Raw genomic sequence first — 8,937 nt, 5'->3', positions numbered from 1 at the left:
CTGGGAGCCTTTTTTTGGCTGAAAAGCTGGGTGCAAATGCTACAAACAAACAAACAAGCATTTTTGTCTTGTGAGCCTCTTAGTTCTCTAATCTCCCAAAGGCTTAAGGCCTTAGCAAAGCATAGCAGAGGCAGCCATGTTTGCTCATTCACAAGTCTGTCGTTTGTGTGTGAAGGGGTCTGTCTCATTTCTACAACAAAAGGTGGACAGACTTCAGACACTTTTCCCACAAGGCAGCTGGATTGGGGGGAGGCCGGGGGGAATTTGGAAGCAGTAGTCTGTGGGGAAGTAAGTAGAGCATTGGGGGGGGGGGTGATTAAGCTCCACTCAGTTTATACACCTTTGCTGTAAAACTTAAACTCTCCCACCCTGATTTGTATGTGAAATGGGCAGGGGGGGGGGATAGCTCAGTGCTAGAGGATCTGCTTTGCATGCAGACAGTCCCAGGTTCGATCCTATGTGTCTCCAGGTCAATGAAATCCTGGAGAGCTGCTGCCGCTCAGTGTTGGCAATGCTAGCTAGATGGACCCATCCTGTTCCTCATTCCAGTTGACAGTTGTGACTGTGAAGGCAGGGACCAAGGCAACTGTTGTCCAGCTCCCTACTGGATGTTTCATATGGGGTGTTGTTAGGGCATAACCCCTCCATATCAGTTTGCATGGCGAGCGTCTCAGAGTCCATCTGTGATGGCCTGGGATTCAGACTCGGATGCTGAACCTGAGGGATCCCAGCCTGCACAGGATTCCCTGCCTCCAGAATCAGCTGAGCCAGGGCTGGGGCCTGAGCCTGAAGGGTCCTCACCTGTGCTGGATCCTCAGGTGCAGGCACCAGCTGAGTCTGCTCTGGCTCCTGAGGTGATGGAGGACCCATTGCTGCAGGTGCTCCACTCTCAGCCCCATCAGAGGAAGCTGAGGTTGCCTCTGGGTCCGGTAACCCTCCAGCCTCTTCTGAGCTGCAGAGGCGCAGGGCAGAGAGGCGGAGGGAACTAAGTTCCCGCAGGAGGAGTGCTCACTTCCAGGCCAGGAAAGGCGAGTCACCAAAGGATCGGGGCCATCCTATGCCTCGGGGCAGATAAAAGCCAGCCAGCCCCAGTGCCAAGCTGTGGGAGCAACACTGTTGGTTGCTAGTTCCTGCCTGAACCCTGCCCTGATTTTCTGCCAGAGCTCCTGACCCACCCTGGCTCCCTGCTTGCATGCCTGTTCCTGACTTCACCCAACTCCCTGCCCTGCACCCAGCTTTGGCTACTATGGACTGCCTCCACGTTGCAGCTTTGACCATGGACTGGACTTGGACCTCACCTCTCGGGTAACCTATGGGACCAGCACACAATCAATCTCTTCCATTTCTCCCTTGCTCACTCTGGTTTTTGGAATTGCAAATTAGGGATGCAGATGCAGAATCTGGGATACTTTCCAGTTTCCTTTTTTTTCAGAAATCAAAGCTTAAACCGCTGTGGGGAATCCAGACTTTTCCATCTGTCACAAAACCACCCTCTGCACCAAAAGAGATTTTGAAATGAGCTGAGGAGCAAAACTGGACCAAAGCTCTTGTCCTTTAGTCACGATATATAATGAATGCAGCTCACTCCGACATCCTTAAGCAACTAGAAGAAAAAAAACAAGTTTGTTTTGAAGCTGGTGGGGTTGAAAGGCATAGCAGAAGTTAGGGCAGGGAGACTTGTGTTCAAATGCCTCTTCATTTGTGAGGGTTGCTGAGTGTCCTAGAACTGGTCACAGTCTTCTCCGTGTAACTTCACTCATAAGGTTCTTGTGAGCATAAGGTAAAGGTAAAGGGACCCCTGACCATTAGGTCCAGTCGTGACCGACTCCAGGGCTGCGGTGCTCATCTCGCTTTATTGGCTTGGGGAGCCGGTGTACAGCTTCCAGGTCTTGTGGCCAGCATGACTAAGCCGCTTCTGGCGAGCCAAAGCAGCACACGGAAATGCCGTTTTCCTTCCTGCCAAAGTGGTACCTATTTATCTACTTGCACTTTGTGCTTTCAAACTGCAAGGTTGCCAGGAGCAGGGACCGAGCAACAGGAGCTCACTCCGTTGTGGGGATTCAAACCACCAACCTTCTGATCAGCCCTAGGCTCTGTGGTTTAACCCACACATGTGACTCTGACCTTCTTGAATAAATCAATAGAGCAGTGTACAGTAGAACTAAATAAAAACTTTGGGTGATATCCAGTTGTGACATCCCACTTCCACAACAGCTATTCCACTCCTGGGCTCCTTGTTTTTGGTGTAGCACAATAGCCAAACCCAATGGGCATCTTTCACTCGTCAAATATGTTGTGCCACCAACAGTCCTACGACTATGATGATCGTTGGTGACAGCTCACCTTGCATGCTACCATTTGTGCTTTCTGCTCGTACAACAATGTCAGTTCTCAAACATCTTTTGCCAGCTCTAGATCTCATCTCTTGCAATAATAATACATAATACATAGCTTCAGCTATGGTGCAGTGAGAGCTGAAAGAAATGATGGGGGCACTTGGCTTCTTCTTTTATTCAGCAAGATTTCTATATAGCTTAATCATCAAAAACATCCAAGTGGTTGACATAGAACAATACTAACTAGTTTTTTTTTTAAAAAAGCAATAAAATAAAATGTTAAATAGTTGACCTAAAATTTATCAAAATATAAACAAAGGCAGCAGTTTTAAAAACAAATATGCTTAATAAATAATATACACCCCAGACCATGGTTTTATTTCAGTGAAGTTAGTTCTAACCTAAAAATAGAGAGACTTCATCACTTTCTTCTGCTCTGCTTTGGGATGACTGAGTTCTTGTCATCTTTCTTTGTTTCTTCTATTCACCTGCGCTGGAGAGGTTGGAGTCTCTTCCCTTTCCTGGGATTATATCAAGAAGCTGATGCCTCAGAAATCCTAACACCACAGGAAAGTTTGTTCATTCCAAGAGATATTCTTCGGAGAGAGAACAAAAAGATCTGGGCTCTTATGATGCCATAGGGAGCTGAGAGCAGAGAGATGCAGATGCACATCAGATGTTCTTGCAGAAGAAGAAACAGGTTAGCAAATTTATATGGACAAAAAGAAGAGGATTTCTGATCTAATTCATACCTCCCAGACAAATATACGGATGGGAACTTAATTATCTTTCAGATTTTGCCTTCCTCTGGATTTTGCTACACAGTTCTTTGCTTTAACCCCCCCCCCAAAAAAAAAGTGTTTTGAAAGTGTATATTTTAGGTTAATGTGCACACTGAGTTGCAATTTGTTTATAACTAGTATTTTGTGATGCAGTACATATTTAAGTATGCATTCAGATGCATATTGAAATTAGAATTTTCATATTTTTAAAGGGAAAAATTAATGCAGATTAATGTAGAAATGGAGAGGAGTGGACTTATGGTTCGAGATTTGCAAAATCGACATATCCCTAGCCAGTGGCAAGTGTGTGCCTTTGTGTGGGCTTCCCATCTGTTTGGAAGTTGGGCGATGAACCTGAAGGGTCTTTGGCCTGATCCAGCACCCAAGCTTTTCTTCTGCTCTTCCATCAGGAAAGGTGAGGCTGTAGGGGAGTAGAGCTCTTTTGTTTCTACAAACGAGACAGCACTGTTGCTTCAGCCTAGTGCAGTATTATTTGGGTAGTGAGCATGACTAGGTTTGTGAGACATGGAAACACAGGACTGTGTTACAAATGCTCAAGTAAAACAATACGCATGGCAATATCACGAGGCTGAATCTGCCCTTTTTGACCAGTAAGTGTCAGATCCCTCATAGATAGCAGGATGGGTTTTGAGAGATGCTTCCACTTCTGACACCAATAGTGCCCACTTCGAAAAGTATTTAAAAGTTGCTCTCCCCTCCTGAATGCCATTGAGCTTAAATGTCAAAAGAACCAGCCTGTGAGCTTTTGTGGAAACTAGAATAACTGGAGCACGCTGATTCACAAACACAAATGCCTATTCCTGTTTTCAAATAATTGTGCTGATTATCCACTTGAATTTGGGCGAAGGGAGGGAGTTCTATTGTTGAGATAGCACCAGCAGGACTTTGGGGCAGTCGTTCATGGCCCCACTCAGCCGGCAGCCCCCCGAACACAACTAGATTACCATATTTTAAAATAATACACCTTACCATCTAAAGAGCTGGCGGCATGGAGTACTGAGTGTTAAATAACCTATCTGCACCGGTGGATAAGATGTAAGGCATAAAGGCCCCAAACAAAGTTTGAATGCTTTGTGGCTGGGTGATGAGAGCACAGCACAGTATAGGAAAGCTGCAGATTTTGTAACCATTTGTTATTCTGTGATGCAACACTAGATGGCGGACAAGCCCTCCCTTCTGCCAATGTCCCATTTTCCAGGTAGGCAGGCTAGGCTTAACAGAAGACAGCAGGGTAGAGGCTGCTCCTTTGCCCCTTTGTTCCATCTATGTTTTAAGGCAGCTTCTATTTTAAAAGGTTTTTCTCTTGTTTTATGATAATTGCCTGCTTACACAGTAAGTATTACCTTCAAAGCGGATGCGGGGGGTGGGGGTGGGGTGGGGTGGGGTGGAGAGAGAACCCGCCCCCCGCTTTGCAATTATGTTGCTGTTTCCAGATTTATTCCGGTTACCTTGCTCAGCACAACGAATCCCCTATTACTCATTAAACTTTCAAGAGTGCGAAGGCTTTTCAGCTAAAGGAGCAGCAAATCCACGCTGCTTTTTCCTGGGGAACAGCTACAGTGCTTTACAAATGGATTGCGGTGCCTTTGTGACTTCTTAGCACTGGGACACTCCCCAGAATCTAAACCACAGGGGACGTCCTTCCCTGCAGAAAGGAATGCATTCAAATGTGAGAGCTGAAACCTTACTCCGCCCCCCCCCCCACTGTAGCCAACGCTTTAATGTGCATCTCACTGAATTTGCCCACATCCATCCCTTGCTTTCCTACACAATAGGATCCAGGTCTGGCATCCTAGTCCAGATATTTTGGACTGCAACTTCCATCAGCCCCGCAGCCAGTCGAAATATCTGGAGGCCATCAAGGTGGGGGGAACTGACCTAAGCCGACCTCATAAAGACGTTATAACCAAAGAAAATTGGAAATGGAATGGAGAGCTCCTAGGTAAAAAGTAAAGGAGCCCTGGACAGTTAAGTCCAGTCAAAGGCGACTATGGGGTTGCAGTGCTCATCTCGCTTTTCAGGCAGAGGGAGCCGGTGTTTGTCCACAGACAGCTTTTCCGGGTCATCACTAAACCGCTTCTGGAGCAATGGAATACTGTGACGGAAACCAGAGTGCATGGAAACGTTGTTTACCTTCCTGCCACAGCAGTACCTATTTATCTACTTGCACTGGTGTGCTTTCAAACTGCTAGGTTGGCAGGAGCAGGGACAGAGCAATGGGAGCTCACCCCATCATGGGGATTCGAACCACTGACCTTCCTATCAGCAAGTCCAAGAGGCTCAGTGGTTTAGACCACAGCGCCACCCGCTCCCCAAGAGCTAATAGGGAGACAAGACTGACAGTTCTTCCGTCGCATCTAAAGTCAGCTAGAGTGGTGCTGAATCTCTTGCAGCAACATAATGTTTGTGTCAAGGACTCTAAGCTGACGACAGACCTGAAATTGGAGCCCTGTTGTCTGAAGCAGTCAAACCTAGCACTGGTGGCAGTAGGGCAGATGAGCAAAAAGACAGAGAGTCTTTTGCTGTTGGGAGAAGGATAGGGTTGCCATATTTGAAAAAGCAAAAAGACAGACACATAAGATGTTGAGCTTATTTTGCAAAAGCTCCAAAAAAAAAGAAAGAATTTTTTTGAGATATTTTAAAGGAAATTCAGCAAAATCTAGACTTCCGACATTGGCTGCCATACCTCTGAGTTTCCCCAGACATTTTTAGCGATTCCGCCCGGACACTTTCCAGTTTCCAGCTGCCGTATTCCAGCTATGTCTGGGAAATTCCGGACGTATGGCAACCCTGGAGAAGTAAGACCTTGCTGGTATTTCTGGTCTCCTTGCAGGCCCCTCTTTTGACCAGTCCTTGATCATAGCATGCAGAGGCTCCATTCTTCAGCTCCCCAAATCCAGGGCCTTCTGTGGGCTCTAAATGTGCCAGAAATGCAACGAGTTTGACAAATCTTTCTCCAAGCACACAATGGGCCCTGATTCATAATAGCCTTCTCATTCCAGGTCAGCCTCTATGGGAAAGCAGGGCACTGCCTCACCAACCTCCATCTGGCTGGCCTGGCTTCTTACGTCCGCTCCATGGGGTGGCACTGACTATCAGCTTCCTCTGTCTTACTTTCCATGTTGCCCTTGTAGAACTTGGCAGGGAAGAGGATGAGGACAAAACTAGGATTAGTTGCCTCTGGCTCCACCTGCTGTTAGTCTCCCTGCCTTCCACCCTACCAGTCCCAATGGGCACCAGCCATTCTGTGTTATATTTGCACTCACCCTTAACTTTTGACACAGCAATGAAGTTAAGCAGGTCTGAAGGAAGATGGCCAGAAATGTGGTAAAAGAGAGACTGTAGAAAAGATAGCTCCTATGTGTCATTTTGATTTGCAAGCTTTTGTGGTTGTATAATATAAGACGTGCTGGATTTATTCATGTGGCTGGCGAGAACCTTTCCTGTCATTTTCAGAAGATGTGGAGGCTTCTGGGTGGTTCTCCCCTGTTCCCAATTAAATGCATGTTAGAAACTGACAAAGTTCTCCTACCCATCTGCTATAAACTGTTCAAAATGACCCCAGTCAGCATGCAGAATGGCAGGCCACGCACATCCTCGTTTGATTTTGTGATACGGTCTAAATTACTCAACAGTTTCAAACATCTTTTCATTTTTTTTTCTTAGAGCAGAAAGACCAGATTTAGTGTTGTTTGATGCTGTTGCTGATGGTGGTGATGGTCTTCTAACCACATTTACTCATGCTTCTTCTTCATCACAGCTTTGTTCCGCTGGTGGGGTAAGGGATGGAGTAGTGTTGAATGCAGAGATGGGAAGGCCAAATGGATGCATTGCGGGGGATTGGACTGTCCCTTCCAACACTACAATTCTATGATTCTACACACCAGGATGGCTTCTTCTTAGCATGAGCTACTCGGCTATGTGAGTAATCGTTGTGCATAGTCATTGGACTAGAGTTGAAGACGTAAGGGATCTAACTGCGTAGCTGTGACTCTTTTCTCCTGCACCAAGTTGGCCCTGAAAATAGCCAGAGCCCAGCCACTCTAAATGCACATGGTTAAGCACTGAAAAGGTGATGGCAGGGAAGCTGTGTGTAACTAAAGTTTGCCTGGGCAATATTTGTCTTATCTGCTGCTGGAGCAAAATGCTTTGTTTAACCATACAATTAAAATATACTAATATGCCAGCTGAGAGCAAAATCGGGTTGTGAAAAGGCACACTGCGAAAATGCTGGATAAGACACCCAGAAGGCGTCTGTTAGCAGAAACAGAATTCCACCTGAGAATGGGACTGAGTCTTGATAGGGACACCAATTCAAACATCCTGGTACCTGGATGGGGTCTAGGTACAGAACCAAAGGTGGGTTCTGCAAGAGGAACTCAGCAGTTTTGAATGGATCTGGTCACCACTCACCATAAAAAGCCATATGTATTAACCCAAAACTTTTAAGGACCAAGGAGAGGGAAAAGAAAATACATCCTTGGCCTTTGGTTTCTTGGTAATGTATCAGACACACACACACACACACACACACACACAGAGAGAGAGAGAGAGAGAGAGAGAGAGAGAATGTTAAGGGTACTGAGGGTTGTTAGGATATCCCTATTCTCATCAAAGAGATACAGTTCCCAGAGTTCCTTGGGAATATGGATGGATTGTTAAGCTATTCTGGGAATTATAGTTCTGGGAGAGGAATAGGGGGTCTCCTCACAACTCTCAGCACCCTTAACGAACTACAGGTCCCAGCAGGGGCAGATTTTGCTCTTTGAAATTTCAGCGCTGCCCTGTGTGAGGCTAAAATTTGGCGTATACACATCTTGCCTCCTGTTATGCTAAATTCATTACGTCACAGTTGCGACACCCTATGGAGCCCCCTGAGCTCAAAACACAGTGTGGCAGAACTTGTCGTGCTGCCCTAAATCTACCTCTTGTCCCTGGATTCTTTGGTGCAAGCCATGAGTATTTAAGTGACATAATGCCATTTTAAGGTTGCATTGCAGAATTGATCTTTGCTAGTTCAGCTCTTGCAGTGCCACCTTGCAGCTTTCCCCATCTGTTTGTGGGTGTCCTCTTCACCCTGTTCCTTGCCTTGCTGCCCTTTGTAGCTGTCTTCCAGCAGATTCTCCTTTTTCGCAGAAACCAAAATTTACATCTGAGCCTTAGCGACTTCTATTTTTTGTTCGCTCTTGCTAAACTCCCACAGTATCAACCCCCCTTTTTTTATAAGGGGGGGAAAAGGCTTTTCAAAAAGAGCACAACTGCATTTTCTATTGTGGCAAGGAAACAGATGGCTGGAAATCAAGAGATTTAATTCCCCAGGTCTCCCAGTGAGGCAAAACTAAAATTAACATTGTCCCCAACTCAACTTTTAGGGACCTGATGTCTTCCTTATCAATCCAGTCAGCTGCCGTTATGGGGAAAATATGGCACAGTTAGAAATGGAGATAGAAATCAATGCTCTGCTATCCCTGTGGGCTTAATTTCCTTGTTGTGGTTCCCTGGATGAAAATGTGTGGTAGAGACTTGCCCATTGGGGGAAATGGGGCACTGCCCCACCAAACCTGAACCAGCCCCACATGCCTGCCTTCTTACTGCTAGTCTAGCATGCTGCCCTGGCTGCCAGCTTCCTCCTCCTTGACCTTGCAGAAATCAGCAGGGAAGAATTCGTGTGTTGGACACCAACCCAAATTGAATCCATGAAGGTGCAAACACCCAAAGTCCGGTGCCACTGTTGGTTTCTGTGTTGCCACTGTGCGGTGCTTTGGAGTCACAAGACACTGTTTTGCATTCCACACATT

The sequence above is a fragment of the Podarcis cretensis genome (genome assembly GCF_951804945.1).
Source record: "Podarcis cretensis genome assembly, chromosome: 1".
Lineage (NCBI taxonomy): Eukaryota > Metazoa > Chordata > Lepidosauria > Squamata > Lacertidae > Podarcis > Podarcis cretensis.
The sequence above is the reverse complement of the archived record's forward strand: the minus strand, read 5'-3'. Positions refer to the sequence as shown.